Source organism: Dendrobates tinctorius, unplaced genomic scaffold (assembly GCF_039654945.1).
Source record: "Dendrobates tinctorius isolate UK_male_01 unplaced genomic scaffold, ASM3965494v1 ptg000345l, whole genome shotgun sequence".
Lineage (NCBI taxonomy): Eukaryota > Metazoa > Chordata > Amphibia > Anura > Dendrobatidae > Dendrobates > Dendrobates tinctorius.
Window position 1 is genome coordinate 605,225 of NW_027362011.1, and position 22,994 is coordinate 628,218.

General features: G+C 43.5%; 1 protein-coding gene and 1 pseudogene across 1 annotated transcript in view; one reads left to right on the plus strand and one right to left on the minus strand.

Annotated features, from left to right (window-relative positions):
- Window positions 1–9,835, plus strand: part of LOC141074976 (uncharacterized) — a 268,806-nt pseudogene extending 258,971 nt beyond the window's left edge.
- The window catches only part of LOC141074981 (oocyte zinc finger protein XlCOF8.4-like), a 287,451-nt gene that overhangs the window by 20,416 nt on the left and 244,041 nt on the right, over window positions 1–22,994 (minus strand). The gene's annotated exons all lie outside the window — the stretch shown is intronic.

Below are 22,994 nucleotides of genomic sequence, written 5' to 3' on the forward strand. Positions count from 1 at the left end.
ATCAAAATTATCTCAGTACACAAATCTCCAAGGGTGCCCAAAGTTTTGCATCTCCCCTTTTTCCTTTTTGCAATTATGAAATTGTAAAAAAGTCTATATATATATAAATATTATATTTTTATTTTTGCCTAAAATACAAAGGCCATGTGTCATCTTGGAGGTTCGGCCTCTTAGAGATCATTTCATCTTCATCTTACTACTGCTCACAATAACGGTCATTTTGACCCGGGGCGCCCACACTTTTACATGCCGCTGTCAATGCTTCGTCCTGCTGGTGCTCAATATTTAATAGGGTCTTACTATTAAACTTAATGAAAAGTTCGGTGAATTTCTTTGAGCTGTTATTACTAGAGATGAGCGAATATCGTCGGAGAAGTTGTTATTGGCTAATATCACTTACAGAATAGCTGCATCGGGACCCCGGATCCCTGGAGCGCTCCCGATAATCAGCTGCATGTGTCGCCCTCCATGCAGGTGCTGTGACTATCACACAGCGCGACACACGCAGCTGATTATCGGGAGCGCTCCAGCACACTGAGTCCTGCACACACTGAGGCCCCTGATCATGTGACCCCTGACTCCTCCCCTCCTGTGACCTCATCACAGGTCCTGTGCACAGAGCAGTCATATATGAGGTGGACACTCCTGGATCTTCTGCTTTCTGGGCCGGTTCCTCCTGTGAGTCCTATTAACCCTTTCGCTCCCTGTATTCTCCTTTCTGACAGGACAATATCTGAATTCGGATAGTGTGACAGGAATATAAGCAATGTGGAAGGAAAAAATGACAATTTTACTTTTTTTCCTCACAAAAATGTGACTTTACCCCAAAATTGTCAGCGTAACAAATCCTTATTTCCCACTGTAGTTTGTAGACTCCATATACAGATCCCTTAATTGTGAAAAGAGCTGAATTCCCCACTTAAGTTATTGCATTTTGGAAATTGCCCCCACTGGGAATTTATCTCCAGGTAAAGGCACAATTGTGTCTCCATGGGGGTTGTGCTCACAGCCCAACATCGTGTGGCCTCCAAAGAAATGCCACCCCGCACCATTACTGACCACTGCCAAACCGGTCATGCTGAAGGATGTTGCAGGCAGCAGATCGCTCTCCACGGCGTCTCCAGACTCTGTCACGTCTGTCACATGTGCTCAGTGTGAACCTGCTTCCATCTGTGAAGAGCACAGGGCGCCAGTGGTGAATTTGCCAATCCTGGTGTTTTGTGCCAAATGCCAAGCGTCCTGTACGGTGTTGGGCTGCGAGCGCAACCCCCATCTGTGGACGTCGGGCCCTCAGACCATCCTCATGGAGTCAGTTTCTAACCGTTTGTGCAGACACATGAACATTTGTGGCCTGCTGGAGATCATTTTGCAGGTCTCTGGCAGTGCTGCTGCTGTTCCTCCTTGCACAAAGGTGGAGGTAGCGGTCCTGCTGCTGGGTTGATGTCTTCATACGACCCCCTCCACATCTCCTAGTGTACTGGCCTCTGGACACTACGCTGACAGACACAGCAAACCTTCTTGCCACAGCTCGCATTGATGTGCCATCCTGGATGAGCTGCACTACCTGAGCCACTTGTGTGGGTTGTAGAGTCCGTCTCATGTTACCACGAGTATGAAAGCACAGCCAACATTCAAAAGTGACCAAAACATCAGCCAGAAAGCATTGGTACTGAGATGTGGTCTGTGGTCCCCATCTGCAAAACCACTCCTTTATTGAGGGTGCCTTGATAAAGCTGCCACGAAACGCGCGTCGGGGTCCTCCTGCCCGCACCCTGAGGTAAAATGCACTGATCATATTGTCTTATTTTATACTTACCTTCTGCTTGGAAATGCTTCTTAGGGTTTTTTTGCTGCCTTACTTTGCACAGGCACACACTGGCTATATGATCCCCTAATTGTATATTCTCATTCATGCAAATCTGCATACTTTTGGATTGCTTATTTTGTCACATTTTTAAAGACACTCATATGCTGATTATACAATGCTTCAATCCTTTTTATATTTTTGCACATTTGCAGTTTTTTGACTTATAAAAAATTTGTTTTGAGATGCACTGGAATTTATTGAAATAAGTCACAAGTCCCATGTATAAACACTTGTTTATTTTGCAACCATTCAAGCATTTTTTGCATATGTAAATTTTGGATGTTTTTGTGCGGTTTTCCTCTTGATGTGGTGATTTTTTGTAGTGCCCGCACTTTTAATACCCGTATTGTCAGTTTTACATAAAACTTTTTTAACTATATTTCAATAAAGATTGCTATATTTTAGACATGGCTTCCTGTTGCTTTTTGGATGATCGAGTATAATAAAGTAGTTATGGACGTGACGTAACTAACATTGTGCAGTGACTCTGCTTTCCATATAGTGATGGATATTTCTTGTTGCTGAAACTGTGATTTTTTTTCACTTTAAACCTTTTTTAAACCCCTCTGATCAGTGCGATCATACAACATACAAGCCTCTGATGGCTCCGGTGATGCCCTGTACTCCTGTAGTGCCGTGTATCATCACTGCCTGTCAGTGTAATACTAACGGCCCCACACACATGAGATCAGAGTTGGCTGATCGGTCATTTGGCAGACGGCGATCTCTCCCGACTCCCCCATACACACAAATATTCCAGCTTTCCTGTGGTCTGTATGAGAGAGTCGCCTCCAGACTCCTCTAGTGGAGGATTATCTACAGGAAGAACAAACGGATTATCCTCTGAAATTCAGGATGTCAGATCCTTCTCTGCCCTGACATCATCTGCCGGGAGGCCCCCAAATACATTATATGGTCGGCCAAACCCCCCGAAATCAGTGCTTTCATGGAACTTTAGTGTAATGTGTATGGGGGCGTTATAAGGTAACTTATTGGACGCTGCCTCTGGCCCGGCCTAATAGACCTTCATACATTGCTGCCCAGACCCCATTATTAGGCATGTAAGTATCGGAGTAACTAGGCCGCCCCATACTATCGAGTACTTGGGGGCGGGGGGCATTCAGCCAAACTCTGTCACACCTTCTTAGATGTCATGTTTGCTTTTCACAGCAGCAAGTGGTTAAACTGTCCGGGTTTTTGTTGAAGCCTCCTCTGTGCTGTCCCTGCGGTGTACATCTATGTTCTGGGGACCAAAAAGATTCATTTCTTTTTAATAAATGTTCAACATGTTAAAAATTATAAAATGTGTCTTCTGCTTTTTGTATATTTTCTTTCTTCTTACAAGAATTGTTGGAGCCAATTTTCTTTAGAAACATTTTAATATCGGCTTTTTCTGGAGTTTTTCTTGTAATATAGGAAAGTCTAAGGCCAGAAATAATCCCCATAAATCACTGTACATGGAGACTTTGGGATCAGATCATTTCTGTCCGTTGTGTTTGTGGAAACTAAAAATCTTTTCTAAAAGCTTCAAACTTCTGTGTGTGACTCAGAGCTGAGATCTAACGTGAGAGAAGATTCCAGTGCGGGGAAGACGGGAAACCTTCATATAGACGGCCGGTGGGGATGGAGGCAGTGACCGACTCTGGCCAAATCTGTCTCTAGAGCCGCAGTAGAAGATGAAGATGTCGTCCTCATCATGAAGGAGTTATTTCTCATGTCGCATGTAATGAATATCTCCTGCAGTATTGCTAATGCCGATTCCAGTGTCGGTAATGAGACGAGAATTAGCGTTATGGAAGATGAGTCTATGAGGAACGTGTTCAGCTGCCGACTCCGAGGAGGAAACTGCTTGTTGTCTGTGGCCTAAATATATAGGTTTTATTAGATGTCAGGGAAGAAAACTAAACCCTGTAAGATAATAAATCTCCTCATATGTTTCCCTTATTCTCTCCAGTAATTGTATTATTACACAGGATTCTTATGATGTTACATCGGATCATCTTCTCATTCAGGTGTCTACAATATCGGATCCTCTCAGTGAAGATCTTCTACAAAAGAGAATTTTCCTGATTTACCCATCAAGGATGGATATGGACAGAGACAAGATGGCGGAGAGGATGTTACACCTCACCCTAGAGATCCTCTTCCGTCTCACTGGAGAGGTGAGAGATTCTGATGACGTCACATTACATCATTCTTATCTATGGGAATAACAGATGGACAGAACTGGAGAGGTGAGGACTCTGGAAATGTCTGTAGTGAGATTTATTAATGTGTCTCTCCATAACCAGGATTACACAGTGGTGAAGAAGACCTCTAGTGATCGCTGTCAGGACCCTGTGTCTGAGGGATGGGGAAGACCCCTGAGCCCAATCACGGGGCCTCCACCTCACCCCCTGATCCATGAGGATATCAATGACCAGAAGATCCTAGAACTCATCTACAAGATGATTGAGCTGCTGACTGGAGAGGTGACACTGCTGGGAATGCTGGGACATTATACAGTAACACTATGAAGGGATCGGGGGGATGACGGTATCATTGTATGTGTCAGGTTCCTATAAGGTGTCAGGATGTCGCTGTCTATTTCTCCATGGAGGAGTGGGGGTATTTAGAAGGACACAGAGATCTGTACAAGAACATCATAATGGAGGTTCCCCAGCCCCTCACATCACCAGGTAATAGACAGGACTAAATACACACGGCCTATAATTATCTGTATGTAGAGAATGAATTCAGTCCCTGTATGTGTTTCCTCCAGATCTATCCAGTAAGAGGACAACACCAGAGAGATGTCCCCGTCCTCTTCTTCCACAGGACTTTAACCAAGAAGATCCCAGTGTTCCTCAGGATCATCAGGTAGATGGAGAGAAGGTGTCAGGAGATCTCCCCTATGATGTGTAGACGGCTGTGAAGGTCTTGTGCTCAGTCTTGTTTTATCCACCAGTATTATATGTTTTATACTTGTGTAATGAGAACGGTGGAGATGGCAGGATTAGAGCTGATCATAGATGGGACTTCTCCAAATATTTGTTTCAGGGTGAAGATCTGACCCATATTAATACTACAGAGACATATGTGAGAGATGATGAGTGGTGTAAAGAGGAGATTCCCACATATGACTACCCAGGTGAGTAGTAACCACTGAATGCAGAGAAGTCACAGATTCCTCTCAGTCACCGGCTGTGGCTGCTTTATCGGTGGTGTAGTCTGGCCGTATTACCATGATCACCATTTTGCCTCTAGACCACAACATTCTCCTCCACCCAAAACTGTTCAAATGACTTTGGGCATTGAAAGCCCTTTTCTATAGAACTTACAACCTGGAGGATCCACCTACCCCCTGGGATTAATAACAAGAATCCCATGTAAAATGCTAAAATGCCTATGGATGATACCAAAACAATTTGTTCACCCTAGGCACAAGCCACATCAGCTCCTATAAACATGGAAACACCGGAGAAAAAAGGGAGCAAAACAATGATTGCAAAAATATTATTAATTTTTGTTAAATATCGTACAAAGAAGTGCACAAAATCATGATGAGGTGCCAATATAAAGCAGATGAACACATACCAGACCATCCCCTCGTCCATCCAAGATGGAAATAATGTCCTCATATATGTATTTTAGACATCATGCCTATAAAGTGGAAGCCCAAAATATAATACCTCCCTACAAAAATCAATGGCCATATGGCCCAGATTACTTCAAGTAAATCCCCTGTGCAAAGCTCAAAAAGTAAGGAGGAGAGACATATAATGTCCTTAGGGTGCATTGAATCTGGACATAAACAAGGGCGACCACCAATGAAAGACAGAAATAAATGTCAGATCAAAATCTTACCAGAGGATGCAGGAGGAAGAGGGGAAGCGTCTGGCAGTGACCCCCGATGCGCGTTTCGCGGCGCAGAAAGGCCGCTTTATCAAGGAGATAGTAACCATATCTCCACAGGACCTTCATATACCCTGTGACCGCTGTCACGTGACCGGGATCAACCAATCAGCACGGCCTCATCGGCGCATGCGCTCTGAGGTCGGCAAGCACCGCTACACAGAACAGGCGTCATGCTGAACACAGGACACCGGTCAAAAGACCAAGGCGCCCGTGTACAACATAAAGACGCCCATCTGTCAGCAGCACAATTACCACCGCAGAGAGATGCGCACAGCCGCCCATAATTGTATCCCATATATAGGGTAAATGGAAATCCCAAAAATCCATACCGGGAAGATGAATGATTTTTAAAGGGGTCATGGCCATACATAACAATCATCACATACATACATGGATATACATCACATATAGCCTAGGCGATAAAGAATCTCATATATTAAATACATCAAATGCATAAAACGAATATATGGTCATGACACATACAACTATAAAGGCCACTAGATCCGATTCACATGTTTGATATAATATGCTCATAATTATATCCCATACATGGGAAGAACCCTAAGGTCCATGCAGACAATAATCCTAAGCGGGTCATGACCGTAAAAAAAGTCATCACATATATATAAATGTACATCGTATATGACATAAACAGTGAAAAAATCTCACATACTAAGCACATAAAATACATAGAATACAATATATGGTCATGATTCCCACAACTGTAGAGACTGCTGGATGCGGTTCACATAGATATGGTACAGGGTGAGGGTCCAAGGAGACATATGGTGTCCTCAAGGTCACTAACTATAAACTATTGACATACAAGAAAAGATTAGTGAAAATAAAGAGTAAAAATTAAAAACAATATAAAAACAACACACTGCCAGAAAAAAGGAGGGAGTGTGATATAGACCTGTGGAGGAAAAAGGACAGGAGGAATTCTCATTACCTATATATTATATGCCTATAAACATACCCATATATCCATATGGAATATACTATAAAGAGAATAATGCAAATCATCCCATTGGGAATCCATTAACAAAAAAGAAAATAATATCCGGGACCAATTGATGCATAATTGTTAAATCCCCAAAGACTATAGGAATGGGGCCAAGCTCAAAACTTCATTGAGTCCATTAGGGGTCATGGTGTCCAGTTGAACGAACCATGGACCATGGCTTGGACCATGGTGTTACCTGCTATTCTGTGGTGTTAGATGGCAAGAAGAATAGTCAGGTAGCTGGGTCAGACCCAGAAGGACAGAATGCAGAATCAGAAGACACAAGAGTAGTCAGTAAACGGGCCACGGTCACAGCAGGGAACAAATACACAAGCCGCAAGCTGAGCACAGAGGACTGAACCAGAGGAGAACAGCGCTGTATCTGGCAGATTCCGGCCATGTGCTTTGCGCTTTAGTAGGGTGTGGTACTTTCCAATTGGCTGAAGTAGGGAGCAGATTACTCCAGCTGGACAGCAGGAACAGATCCCAGATGAGATTGGACACACCATATGCAGAAGCCCTAATATAACTAAATGCCAGAAAACCAGAATAGTAGAAATCCCCATAAAGTGATTCCATTTTATAAATTAATTCACTGAGGGTTATAATCCTTAGGAGGAGTGAATATTGTGACTCCACAGCCACTTTCTGGAAATTAACACGCAGTGGATGTTGGAGAGTGAAAATTACACATTTGCCATTTTATTACCCAGCACATAGTGCCCAGATTGTGCTCCAGGAGAGACACACCGCAAATTAAGTGGATTCTTCTCATTATAATATTGCTAAATACAGGGATCCTAAATGTTGTTTGCGCACACTGCAAGACTCCGAAGTGAGAGCGGATTTTGCTGGATTGGTTTATAGAAACCTTGTTGCTTTTCAGCAGCCTTTGAGCCACTAATAGTGCGGGAACCTCTGTTTTTCCATTGACAGATGATGGACCTGAGTGGGGACTTGTTTTTTGTGAGATGAGAATTGGTATTATTTTCGCCTACATAACATTGATTGGTTTCTTTATATTCGATATTTGGGGGGCAGAATGAACAAACAGTTGAACACCACACACTACTGGTTCATCCAACAAGGTTTTCTATTAGACTGTGAACTGTCATTGTCTTGGTAAAAAATTAAAGTTTTATACATAGCTTGCCATTTTTATGCGCGGTATAAGTAGAAACGTTCAAAAATATAAAAAACTCAGGGATATTTTATCTTAAAAAAGTTTTTTTTTATCTTAGCAGAGGACTGTACCAGGAGATCAGAGGGACAGCTGACATCTTCAACTTTTAAATCTGATGATCTTGAGATCCTACAAGACACAACTGAAGTGATTGCTATTACTACAGATATATCATCATCCATTCACAGCAAAGATCTGTCATCTGATCCTATGAAACAGGTCCCATCTTCTGATTCATTACTGACTACTAAGGAGAATCAAAGTCACAAAAGAGGCATTAAAAAACAAACTGCTCCTAAAGCAAAGAAGCCATTTTCATGTTCAGAATGTGAGAAATATTTTGCATCGAAGTCGCATTTTGTTACTCACCAGAGAATTCACACAGGGGAGAAGCCTTTTTCCTGTTCAGAATGTGGGAAAAATTTTGCACAGAAATCAAATTTTGTTATTCACCAGAGAACTCACACAGGGGAGAAGCCTTTTTCCTGTTCAGAATGTGGGAAATGTTTTAATAATAAATCTGATTGTGTTAAGCACCAGAGAATCCACACAGGAGAGAAGCCTTTTTCCTGTTCAGAATGTGGGAAATGTTTTAATCTGAAATCGGTTCTTGATAGACACCAGAGAGCACACACAGGGGAGATGCCCTTTTCCTTTTCCTGTTCAGAATGTGGGAAATGTTTTGAACATAAATCAAATTTTGTTACCCACCAGAGAACTCACACAGGAGAGAAGCCTTTTTCCTGTTCAGAATGTGGGAAATGTTTTAACACTAAATCAGATTTTGTTAAGCACCAGAGAACTCACACAGGGGAGAAGCCTTTTTCATGTTTAGAATGTGGGAAATGTTTTAGACAGAATTCACATTTTCTTACCCACAAGAGAACTCACACAGGGGAGAAGCCTTTTTCATGTTCAGAATGTGGGAAATGTTTTAGCAATAAATCAGATTGTGTTAAGCACCAGAGAATCCACACAGGAGAGAAGCCTTTTTTATGTTCATAATGTTATAATGTTAGAATAGTTTTAACCAAAATTGCACCTTCTTAAATGGGTTGTCTCTTGTCATTCCTCATGTTTGCTGACGAAAGGATAAAACTAAACCTTATTGCAAATGTAAAACTATACCCATAATTCACCCCCTGAAGGTTAGTCGGAAAGTGACTAATAGAAAAAACATATACCCCACATCTCAGTATATAGGGTGAGGTGACATATACACACTCACTCTCATTTCTATGGGTTTCATCGTCCTCACCAAAGGCGACTCATTAAGAGACTATTTAATATTGACCTATATTTAAGAGAGACTAAATGAGAAAAAAAAAACTAAAATCATGAATCATGTTATCCGAAACAGAAAACTAGCCACATATTGGCAGATCCCAAACACCAAATTATATACTTTGGAAGTTTATAAGCCACTCCAGTGTCAGGAATAGATAGTATGAATTTGAATTTACCAAACGGTTGCAATGAAATAAAGAGTGAAAAATATAAAGGGGTCTGAATACTTTCCATACCCGCTGTATCAGTAAAAATAACTCCTCTTTATTAGGTAAAGTATAAAAGAATTGCACCATTTTCCGATACCCGTCACGTCTCCATTTTTCATGATCTCGGATCGGGTGAAAGACTATTTTTTGTGTGCCGAGCTGATGATTTTAATGGATACCATTTTGGTGCAGATACGATCTTTTGGTCATCCTTTATTGCATTTTAATGCACTGGTGCAGCGACCAAAAAAAGTGATTCTGGCGTTTTGAAATTCTTTCTCATTACGCCATTTAGTGATCAGGTTAATTCTTTTTTATATTGATATATTCTGAATATGGCTATAACAAATATGTGTTTGTCTGATTTTTCACCGTTTTATTTTGAAAGGGGGTGACTTGAACTTTTATATTTTTTTATATTTTTTAAAACATTTTTTTTTTTACTTTTGGCATTGTGAAGACATACAGCATTGTATCTTAATTAACCAGATGACTATTTTTTAGCAAATGAAGAATAATAGAATGTTATCTGTATGTTGGCTTTAAATTTAAGTGTTGATTTCTAGTTGGTCAAGAAAACAGACTTGTTTGTGTAAGTCAGTAATATTGACTTTTATTGTGCGCTTATCCTTGATCACTGGTGATGTTTGCTGATATGCTAATTATACATTGTGTTATGGAGTCAGTTTGTTGACTTCTAAAGCAGAAAGGGAAAAACTATGTAAATAGTTTAAATAATCAAGTAATGCTATAATAATCTCATCTCCATTCTTACCCTTTATGTAAATACTGAATGAGGGACACTTGTTAAGTCTAAAAATAGGTTACATGCCTCTGTATAAAGAGACAGAGAGAGAAACAGCCAGAGAGATTCTGCCAAGACATCTATACATCCAAAGCACAAGAGACAGGACAGCAGCCACAACATCATCACAAGGGACACTGATCTATCATTCTATAGGAAACAACCTAGGGGTTTTCAGCATCGGTTGGAAGAATACAGATCTGCTCCATTGACCATCACCGAACCATGGATACGTTTGGAAAAGCCAGATTGTGATTCTCGGATCAACTGGCCTTGTACCTTGTATAGACTCAATGGACTGTCATCTTCCTACACTTATTGGTACCTCATCTCTGTGTGCGTGCCACAGGTGGAGTAGTCGACCCTGGAAGATGAAGCCAGGCTGTGATCCTCGGATCTACTGGCCTTGTATGGACTGTCATCTTCCTACACTTGTCATTACCTCCTCTCTGTGTGCGTGCCACAGCTGGGTAGTGACCCTGGAATATATGAAGTCACAGCAGCTATTATCCCGGCGGGTCAGTGGAGGGTGAGACTCTGTAATGTGCCCCATCTTGGGTCCTGTGCTGGGACTGTTCTATGTGTTATCTGCCTGTTTTGTGGTACAATAAAGCATTGCCCACACTGTGTTACCCTCACCCTGTGTTGTCTGAGTAGTGTTTTGCCCATGTTAAAAGGAGAGTTGGAGTTCGGCAGGATGATCCCTGGTCCATGTGGTTTTGTCTAGCGGGCGGCGCTCACAGCATTCCGGCAGTGACAAGCATAGAGGTCTGCTGGAGACCTCTGGTTCTCATGCCAACCCATCGGTGACCCATGATTATGTGACGTGGTCACTGATGGGCGGGATTTCCGGTGCTTGCTGGAAGTGCGCATTAAATGCCGCTGTCAGAGGCTGTTAGGGGCAAATGGCAGATGTGCAATACAGCTGACATGTTGCGGAAAGGATGTGAGCTCACTGCCGGAGCCCGCATCAAAGGGAGGAAGTACATTTACACCCGATGTCAGAAAGGGGTTACAGGGGATTGTTTCTACAGAGACAGAAGTGGTAATCAATCATGTATACATAGAAATAATTACAGAAATACACAGCTTCTAATGGTAAATAGTATAGAGTTACCACAAGAAAATATAATTTGTGTAAATCATGTGTAGAGATAAAAATTCAGGCAAATGTCAAATGTTGTAGCTCCATCTAGTGGCCATGTGCAGAAGTGCCATCATAGAGTAACGTATCCTAAGAGAGCGTCACTATCAAGGTGGAGATGAGATAAGTGCACCATATTTATTGAGTGTAAGATAAATCCATACATAGATATATGTAACCGGATTGTAGATCTATCACTGGATATCAGTGTATAAGGGGAATAGATCCTGTGCACTTATAGATGAATAGCTTATATAATGAGAGGACACAGAGCAAAGGGTATAAATAGTGAGAGAATAAAGAGCTGACAGCGCATTACATCCCTGGAGTACAGAGAGGAGATATAAAGTGCAGCCAGTGCTATATGGGATATCCCAGGAATACAGCACAGCCCATATAGTGTAAAGGAGGAACCATCCTAACAAGAGATGGAGATTACAGATCCTACAGACGACATGCCGGGAGTGTACAGAGAAAGATGGCAGATTCACCACTATTCCCTCTTACGGGCGTTTCGCCACGTCAGCTTCCTCAGAGGGTACGGATAAGTGTTTCCAACACACCAAGGTCCTGCACTAATCCAGGCTAGGGGAGTAATTCTGGGGTAAAGTGGGGGTGTTCCTAAAGGAATTGGGGCTGTTCCCCGGTCACATCTTCCCCAGTGAAGCAGGAGGTTCAGGATGAAAACCTGTTGGTAAGACCAAGATGAATAATGCTGCATAGAGCCACCTGGTAGCGATCAGTCAGGTAAAGTGATAGTGAGGGGGGTCCGGAAACAAACAATGCAGGTGAAAAGAGCCAAATGTGACCCCACCAAGTGACCAGTGAGAGAGCAACTGTGCAACGGGTAAGAAAAGAGAATAAACAGTGATATGGTAAAGATATAAAAAGAAAAGCAGCTTAATAACAGTGATAATAAAATCTATGGGAAGTGTTTGTGGTGAAGTGTATACACTCCTAGAAATGTTTCCTCTACAATATAGAGATATAAATGATCAGTATTAGGACGTGTAACAAAGAGGAATCTGTTATTTTATAGAGAGAATGTAACGAGCAATAAATGACGGGAATAATCGGGAATGAAATTGTTATTAATAATATAATGAGATCCCAGCACCTGACACTTCCCGGGATATATGGGCTTATATTAGAATCCCAATTACCAACTGGAAAGATAAAAACAAAGGGAAAAGGGCGGAACAAAAAACAAGCCCCAAACACCTCATAACCCACAATGTAAGGGCAGAAAAATACCGGAAATATAAGTTTCTATTCACACTGCAATATTAGTCACATGTGATCTGTGTCTCTCCCAGAAGAGAAGTCATCACAGCGTCATTCCCCGTAATAACCGTATAGAGGAGGAAATGATGGCGGAGAGAGCGTCCATTGTTAGAATAGTGGGGAGACACAGATGGGGTCCAATGCTCCTGACTGTCCGGATGTCTAGAGGATCATCACCATCGGAGAGTAACGTGCAGATCGGCGATCTTGTGACCGTTGTATTATGGGGAAATAAGAAACAAATAAGACACATTGAGATCAGAGAAAACTGTTCTATGTAATAAAGAGTGTAGAGAACGAATTCCACCAAACCCCCTATAGGAAAGGGGAGAAGCTGAGAACGTCATCTACACCATTGGGATGTCAGGGATTTAATGGCCGGATCCATTTAGTCTGTAATTGTGACCAGATCTTTTCCCAGTCGCCCCCTATTGGTAACCAGGACCCTATCGGTGCCAGAGACACGGAGTAAGCTGGAATCACAGGTATGTGTTTTATAGTCAACTCCTCTAAATCAGAAGCCATGAACATAACACTGACCTGACACAACTGATTTCTAACTTTCCCTGTAAGCGGCAGAAAGACGCAATTAACCCCTTCATGCTGCGGCCCATTTTCGTTTTTTGGTTTCTATTTTTCCTTCCCTTCTTCCCAGAGCCATAACTCTTTATCTCTCTGTCCACATAGACATATGAGGGCTTGATGTTTGCGGGGCGAGTTGTACTTTTCAATGACTCCCTTAATTTTACCACATATTGTACTCAAAAATGAGGAAAAAATTCCAAGTGCGGTGAAATTGTGAAAAAAACAATTCTGACATTGTTTTTTGTGAATTTTTTTTGTACATTTTGTGGTATAATTGACCGTGTAATATGATTCTCCTCATCACTATGATTATGGCAACACCGAACATGTCCAGGTTTTATTATTCTTTTAGTGGAGAAAAAAAATCTGAGGTTTGGAAAGAAACATTTTTGGAGCAGTTTCTCCATTTCCCGAGCCCCGTAACATTGTTACTTTCCTCCGGTGGAGCTGTATGATGGATTATTTTCTGCAGGACGAGATAACGTTTTTATTAGTACAATTGTGATCGCTCGTTACAGCATTTTTTGTGGAATTGTGCCATCCATAAATACGTAATTTTGTCATTCTCACATGTTTCCTATTTCCGGTGTTTACTGATCGGGTTAATTGTTTTTATGTTTTTTACAGAGGGGTAAAAGACACACAGGCAGTGCTGTACAAAAACAACAGATAATGTAACAAAAAAGAACAGCGAGCACTGAAGGAGATAAAGACTGCCAAGATCCTGTTATTAGAGAAGCCGATAAAGGCAATAATGTAGTGTTAGTAGCAATGGACAATATAGTAAGGAGCAGAAAGACAGCGATCAGAGAGCAGCACAGAGAAAAACAAGCGCTGATCCCACAAATAACGAGAAGGAACAACTAAGATCTTCTCTGAGATTTCACATAGAGAAGGGACGATTGTCTAAGAAATATCAGAGAAACTCTTCCCTGAATTTCCACACAAGCCGCATTGGTATTATATTCCTAAAGTTCACAAAGACGCAGCGCCCCCACCAGGCCGCCCGATAGTGTGCGGGGTCGGATCAGTAACAGAATCTTTATCTACATTTATAGACCGGTGTCTGAGACCATTACTGAGAATAGCACCTGCTCACATCAAGGACACCGGAGATTTATAGAGAATTGTGTCCGGTATAGATTGGCAGGAGGGTTATAAATTGGCTTTGATCGACGTCGGGAGCTTGTACGCACAAATTCCACAAATCACAGGACTGGAAGCAATAAAAAATCTACGGAAAAAACTGCTGAATCAGATGACTATATTGGATTCATCCTGGAAAGCCTGAATGTTATATTGTCCCATAAGGCCTTCTCTTTTGGGGGCAGCTGGTCCACCCAGATGACGGGGACAGCGATGGGGGCGCCGGATGCTGCAGTTTCACTAATTTGTTCTTGCCAGACTTTGGAAATAAATATATTTATTGTGTAAAACCCCCACCTGACACCTCCGTGCGGACCACCGGTACATGGATGATGTGTTTCTGGTGTGGGCTGGGACAGAAAGGGGTTAATGATTTCATTACATATATGAACGAGGAGAATAAGGTTAATATGAGATTTATTCACAATTTGGACAGAATAACTTAGATTTCTCAGATGTGAATAATAAAATAGTGGATGGTAGAATAATAACCAGCACCTATAAAAACCTGCAGCCACCAATATGTCCCTCCATTCTAATAATGCGCACCTGGAACATACTAACAGAGGCCGACCATACAGCCGGTATCTGAGGCTGAGAACAATGAATAGTAGAGAAGAAGGTTTCCTACAACAAGCAAATGACCTGACAGACGACTTATTACACAGAGGTTATCCGCCAACATTATTACACTGTGCTAGAGCGATGGAGGAACCCATGTGGGTCTAGTTACAAGATCCAGGAGGAAGAGCAGAAAAAAGGACGAGATAATAAAAGGTTTATTGTTACTCTTACACCTAATCCCAATATGAATGTAATAAAATCAGCGATAAACAGGAATTGGCATTTGTGAGGAGATGAAGATTTAGCCGTAGCAGCAAAGAACAACCCTCGATTGCTTCTAGAAGAAGCGGTGACTTAGATGACTTATCGCTACAGGAAAGATTCCAGGAGAAGAACAATAAAGTCACCTGGTTACATGGAAGACGTCCAAGAGGCCATTTCCATTGTGGGGATTGCTCCTTCTGTCATCTCCATCTTACAGGAGAAATCTGAGGATCGGGGCGATGACGGTAGATAAACTAATCACGGGCCGCACAGAGCAAGTGCTTTATGTCATATACTGCCCAGGACGATTCTTATATTGCCCAGACTATTAGACCGCGGCACATCAGGCTCAGAGAACATTTCCATTCAGTTACACAGGAAAAGGATCTGTGACATTAATGATATAAGAGAGGTCCATAATGCGGACCCCAATGTGCTGAGATCTGCAGGAATTGAGCCCGCTGATTATCCTGTACAAGGCGGTGACCAGAATAGATTACTACTAACAAGAGAAGCAGCATGGATTGTGGATTGCGATGCACAAGTTCCCCTTGGCCTCAGTGATACATTGAATATGTCTGTGTGGCTGTGATCTATGTTATATTTCTTTACATTTTTTATATTAATCATCTCACTGTACTCACTGTAAATGTTTTGCACTTCTCAGTTAACCATTCCCTAACCCTTGTTAAGAGGAAGTAGTGTAACCCCCTGACAAGCATGGACCGGTAGAAGCGCTAAGCAAGTGCGAAACGGCCGTAGTCCGTCAGGCTCTCTCCTCTGTATAGCTCCCTGCTACCTGCACGCCGCACTCTAATATGGTTTGATGTCACGTTTCACCATGGAATAAAATTGCAAGAAGGATCTGGGTGACAATTCTTTCTATTCCTTATGATTACTCTTATACGTATACACAATGGTGATGAATGGAAGGCCGCATTCAATACACCGGAGGGTCATACTGAAAATTTGGTGATGCCATTCAGATTAAACAATGCTCCGGCAGTCTTTGAAAATGTCATTTTTTTTCTCCCCGATGGGTAGATTTGCGGTAGTTTACCTGGATGATATATTGAGTTACTCACGTCCTCTGCAGGAGCATCATGAGCATGTCAGACAGCTGGAGTGGGAAAATCATTACCCAGCAATCCCTTTTTGACATTTTGAAGACTTCCATCATTGAAAAATGTCCTAGCACCAAGAAACATAAAAAAGGAGGAAGATTTGCTAAAAATCGCCTGTCTCCCGAATAAACTCATTACATGCAATCTGAAAACTTGCCTCTGTTGTGACTCGATCTGCCATGGTCTCTCTGAATTCACCCTTATTTCTACTGGTGAAACTTTCCCGATCAAAACTCCCATGTCATGTTCCACCAGTTATGTTACACACGTGATTATATGCTCATACCAGACATTATATGTGGGAAGGACGACCCAACCCCTCCACAAAAGGCTGAACTCACACCGTTCCAATACTCCATAGGGTTTTCTCCAACATGGGCTTTCACGTCACTGCACCATCAAACACAAGAAAGATTCCACAAAACTGAGAATATTCCCCACAGAGGAGATTCCCCCACAGGATCAGAATCGCATTGGACAACTACATCGGGAAGAAATCTTCTGGATTTATAAACTAAACCCCCTTACTCCAAATGGCCTCAGTGAGATTACAGATGTTACAGAGGCTCCTGCTGCACCAGCCTGGGATAAGTCAGATCATCGCCGGATCCCCGAACACCTCCTGTGACCCGGCTCCACCAGCGCTGCTGATCCCCCCCCGGGTTTACTGAATTTGGACTATGGGACAGACCCCCATTTGACACATTAACTTTTTCCCTATTATCTTTCTGAATATTTGGGGAGCGTCTTATGGTCCGGTGCGGCTTATAGTCAGAAGATACAGTATATCTTTATTCATTCTTTTAGGTGACCTCACTTCATTCATAGGCGCTTTATAATATAATTATTGTATGTAAGTGTGTTCTGTTTTCTCATGATCTATAATTTATCTTTGTGTGACGGACTTTCTCATGAACTTTGACATCTTGTGCTTTGTTGGCTTTTTTCATTCCAGAGACATAATGATAGGGAATTTAGATTGTGAGCCCCATCGGGGACAGCGATGATAACGTGTGCAACCTGTAAAGCGCTGCGTAATATGTTGGCGCTATATAAATAAAAAGATTATTATTATTATAAAGACTGCATATAAAACGTTCCAGGCTTGACATGTTTATCCGCTATCAGGTTACGTCCTGAGGAAGACATCCTGCGTGACTGTGAAACGCGTTGACTTTGAAAAACTATGTGAATAAACATTTTTAAGGAAAATCTCCATCTCCGATCGTCTCCATCAGCAGCGCAGGTACAGACACATTATACCCGGATCAGCTCTTCTGCTCGGTCTTTGGCCCCGGGTCCTGCAGCAGCTGATTGATGCATTGAGCATGGTGTAAAGGAGCCGCTCCATCAGGTGAGTGTAATACTCCCCTACTCTCATTACATCTGGTTATCAGGTAAGACCCTATTTTTCGCTTGTTTGTTCCTCAGTATCTCGACTAAAAGAAATCTCTGTAACACTTTCAGGTTACTTGGATAAAACCAATGAAGGGACTGCTGGGACCGTAACGGGGTCCATCTGAGACCCCAATGCAGAAGCCACATGTCCTGAGAACTGGAACTGCTGGAAAAACAAATTGTCATTTCTCCAGGTTACCAAATAAATAGTTGTCACGTAGAACCTGGAGAACTTGTCTGACATGCTCAGCATGCTCCTCCAGAGGACGCGAGTAACTCACTATATCATCCAGGAAAATTACCACAAATCTACCAATCAGTGAGAAAAATATAATTACTGACATTGTCACAGACTGCCGGAACATTGGTTATCCCGAATGGCGGCATCAGGTTGGGTTTTCTTACAACGAATATTGGATTTATGTTGGGGCCCCCTGTCCCTGACAGCCTGTGTCGTTTCCCCTACAGAGGCTAATCCACAAGGACACTGAGGAGCAAGACTCGGGCGAGTTTCTCCCAAGTGTGACCCCGGCCTCAGCCGGACTCTGGAAGGGGGGAAATAACCGAGATTTGGGCATTTTAGCTCCTGGAGTGGAGTCGATAGCACAATCATATGCCGCCATATAGTAGACGGCCGGTAACTGGTGATAATTCCCTCCTGTGTGGGGTCTATTTCCCTCCAGAGAAACCACACGTCACATTCCACACATAACACTGTGTAGAGAAGGCGGCGCGGGGTAATTGTGCCAGTAGTGAGGGGCGAATAATGGCGGGAATGTCACTGACTGAGGAGAAGGCTCCATGGAGCATCTTCACTCCGGAGATCATGTGACCCCTGACTCCTCCCCTTCTGTGACCTCATCACAGGTCCTGTGCACAGAGCAGCCATATATGTGGAGTGCGGCTCTGCAGGTTAGTGATGGGCAGTCCGGCTCTTCTCCCTCCTGTCCCCTCACTATAAAGCCTGGGTCTCATTATACAGCTGTACAGTGGTCTAGTGAAGGCTTTTTAGCCCTTTCCTCAGACTGTAGCTCCTGGGCACAGGCCCTCACTCCTGTCCCTTCACTATAAAGCCTGGGCCTCATTATACAGCTGTACAGGGGTCTAGTGAAGGCTTTTTAGCCCTTTCCTCAGACTGTAGCTCCTGGGATCAGGCCCTCACTCCTGTCCCTTCACTGTAAAGCCTGGGCCTCATTATACAGCTGTACAGGGGTCTAGTGAAGGCTTTTCAGCCCTTTCCTCAGACTGTAGCTCCTGGGATCAGGCCCTCACTCCTGTCCCTTCACTATAAAGCCTGGGCCTCATTATACAGCTGTACAGGGGTCTAGTGAAGGCTTTTTAGCCCTTTCCTCAGTCTGTAGCTCCTGGGAACAGGCCCTCACTCCTGTCCCTTCACTATAAAGCCTGGGCCTCATTATACGGCTGTACAGGGGTCTAGTGAAGGCTTTTTAGCTCTTTCCTCAGACTGTAGCTCCTGGGAACAGGCCCTCACTCCTGTCCCTTCACTATAAAGCCTGGGCCTCATTATACAGCTGTACAGGGGTCTAGTGAAGGCTTTTTAGCCCTTTCCTCAGACTGTAGCTCCAGGGCACAGGCCCTCACTCCTGTCCCTTCACTATAAAGCCTGGGCCTCATTATACAGCTGTACAGGGGTCTAGTGAAGGCTTTTTAGCCCTTTCCTCAGACTGTAGCTGCTGGGATCAGGCCCTCACTCCTGTCCCTTCACTATAAAGCCTGGGCCTCATTATACAGCTGTACAGGGGTCTAGTGAAGGCTTTTTAGCCCTTTCCTCAGACTGTAGCTCCTGGGCACAGGCCCTCACTCCTGTCCTTTCACTATAAAGCCTGGGCCTCATTATACAGCTGTACAGGGGTCTAGTGAAGGCTTTTTAGCTCTTTCCTCAGACTGTAGCTCCTGGGCACAGGCCCTCACTCCTGTCCCTTCACTATAAAGCCTGGGCCTCATTATACAGCTGTACAGGGGTTTAGTGAAGGCTTTTTAGCCCTTTCCTCAGACTGTAGCTCCTGGGATCAGGCCCTCACTCCTGTCCCTTCACTATAAAGCCTGGGCCTCATTATACAGCTGTACAGGGGTCTAGTGAAGGCTTTTTAGCCCTTTTCTCAGACTGTAGCTCCTGGGCACAGGCCCTCACTCCTGTCCCTTCACTATAAAGCCTGGGCCTCATTATACAGCTGTACAGGGGTCTAGTGAAGGCTTTTTAGCCCTTTTCTCAGACTGTAGCTCCTGGGAACAGACCCTCACTCCTTTCCCTTCACTATAAAGCCTGGGCCTCATTATACAGCTGTACAGGGGTCTAGTGAAGGCTTTTTAGCCCTTTCCTCAGTCTGTATCTCCTGGGAATAGGCCCTCACTCCTGTCCCTTCACTATAAAACCTGGGCCTCAACATACAGCTGTACAGGGGTCTAGTGAAGGCTTTTTAGCCCTTTCCTCAGACTGTAGCTCCTGGGAACAGGCCCTCACGCCTGTCCCTTCACTATAAAGCCTGGGCCTCATCATACAGCTGTACAGGGGTCTAGTGAAGGCTTTTTAGCCCTTTCCTCAGACTGTAGCTCCTGGGAACAGGCCCTCACTCCTGTCCCTTCACTATAAAGCCTGGGCCTCATCATACAGCTGTACAGGGGTCTAGTGAAGGCTTTTTAGCTTTTTCTCAGACTGTAGCCCCTGGGAACAGGCCCTCACTCCTGTCCCTTCACTTTAAAGCCTAGGCCTCATTATACAGCTGTACAGGGGTCTAGTGAAGGCTTTTTAACCCTTTCCTCAGACTGTAGCTCCTGGGAACAGGCCCTCACTCCTGTCCCTTCACTTTAAAGCCTAGGCCTCATTATACAGCTGTACAGGGGTCTAGTGAAGGCTTTTTAGCCCTTTCCTCAGACTGTAGCTCCTGGGAACAGGCCCTCACTCCTGTCCCTTCACTATAAAGCCTGGGCCTCATTATACAGCTGTACAGGGGTCTAGTGAAGGCTTTTTAGCCCTTTCCTCAGACTGTAGCTCCTGGTCACCATGTGATCTCACCATAACCCTAACAAGCTAATTAAGTTGTGAAATCTTGATCAAAATGATCTCAGTACACAAATCTCCAAGGGTGCCTAAAATTTTGCATCGCCCCTTTTTCCTTTTTGCAATTATGAAATTGTAAAAAAGTCTCTCTCTATATATATATATATATTTTTTTTTTTTTTTTTCTATTATTATTTTTCTCTAAAATACAAAGGCCATGTGTCATCTTAGAGGTTCGGCCTTTAAGAGATCATTTTATCTTCATCTTACTACTGCTCACAATAACGGTCATTTTGACCAGGGGCGCCCACACTTTTACATGCCGCTGTCAATGCTTCGTCCCGCTGGTGCTCAATATTTCATTGGGTCTTACTATTAAACTTAATGAAAAGTTTGGTGAATTTCTTTGAGCTGTTATTACTAGAGATGAGCGAATATCGTCGGAGAAGTTGTTATTGGCTAATATCACTTACCGAATAGCTGCATCAGGACCCCGGATCCCTGGAGCGCTCCCGATAATCAGCTGCATGTGTCGCCCTCCATGCAGGTGCTGTGACTATCACACAGCGCGACACACGCAGCTGATTATCGGGAGCGCTCCAGCACACTGAGTCCTGCACACACTGAGGCCCCTGATCATGTGACCCCTGACTCCTCCCCTCCTGTGACCTCATCACAGGTCCTGTGTGCACAGAGCAGTCATATATGTGGCAGACACTCCTGGATCTTCTGCTTTCTGGGCCGGTTCCTCCTGTGAGTCCTATTAACCCTTTCGCTCCCTGTATTCTCATTTCTGACAGGACAATATCTGAATTCGGATAGTGTGAGAGGAATATAAGCAATGTTGAAGGAAAAAATGACAATTATACTTTTTTTTCCTCACAAAAATGTGACTTTTCCCCAAAATTGTCAGCGTAACAAATCCTTATTTCCCCCACTGTAGCTTGTAGACTCCGTATACAGATCCCTTAAGTGCGAAAAGAGCTGAATTCCCCACTTAAGTTATTGCATTTTGGAAATTGCCCCCACTGGGAATTTATCTCCAGGTAAAGGCACAATTGTGTCTCCATGGGGGTTGTGCTCACAGCCCAACATCGTGTGACCCTCCAAAGAAATGCCACCCCACACCATTACTGACCACTGCCAAACCGGTCATGCTGAAGGATGTTGCAGGCAGCAGATCACTCTCCACGGCGTCTCCAGACTCTGTCACGTCTGTCACATGTGCTCAGTGTGAACCTGCTTCCATCTGTGAAGAACACAGGGCGCCAGTGGTGAATTTGCCAATCCTGGTGTTCTGTGGCAAATGCCTAGCGTCCTGTACGGTGTTGGGCTGTGAGTACAACCCCCATCTGTGGATGTCGGGCCCTCAAACCATCCTAATGGAGTCAGTTTCTAACCATTTGTGCAGACACATGCACATTTGTGGCCTGCTGAAGATCATTTTGCAGGTCTCTGGCAGTGCTCCTCCTGTTCCTCCTTGCATAAAGGCGGAGGTAGAGATCCTGCTGCTGGGTTGTTGCCCTCATATAGCCCCCTCCACATCTCCTGGTGTACCGGCCTGTCTCCTGGTAGCACCTCCAGCCTCTGGACACTACGCTGACAGACACAGCAAACCTTCTTGCCACAGCTCGCATTGATGTGCCATCCTGGATGAGCTGTACTACCTCAGCCACTTGTGTGTGTTGTAGAGTCCGTCTCATGTTACCACAAGTGTGAAAGCACAACCAACATTCAAAAGTGACCAAAATATCAGCCAGAAAGCATTGGTACTGAGATGTGGTCTGTGGTCCCCACCTGCAGAACCGCTCCTTTATTGAGGGTGTCTTGATAATTGCCAATAATTTCCATAAGTGGACAGTTTGATTTCACAGAAGTTTGATTTACTTGGAGTTATATTCTGTTGTTTAAGTGTTCCCTTTATTTTTTTGAACAGTGTATATAGATAGATAGATTTTTTTTTCTTTACGTTGGAGGGTCCAATTCCAGCTATTGCTGTGTGATCTGTGATTTCTATCTACTCCACTGTGTACAGGATAATAGAGTATAATAAAGTAGTTATGGACGTGACGTAACTAACATTGTGCAGTGACTCTGCTTTCCATATAGTGATGGATATTTCTTGTTGCTGAAACTGTGATATTTTTCCCCTTTAAACCTTTTTTAAACCCCTCTGATCAGTGCGATCATACAACATACAAGCCTCTGATGG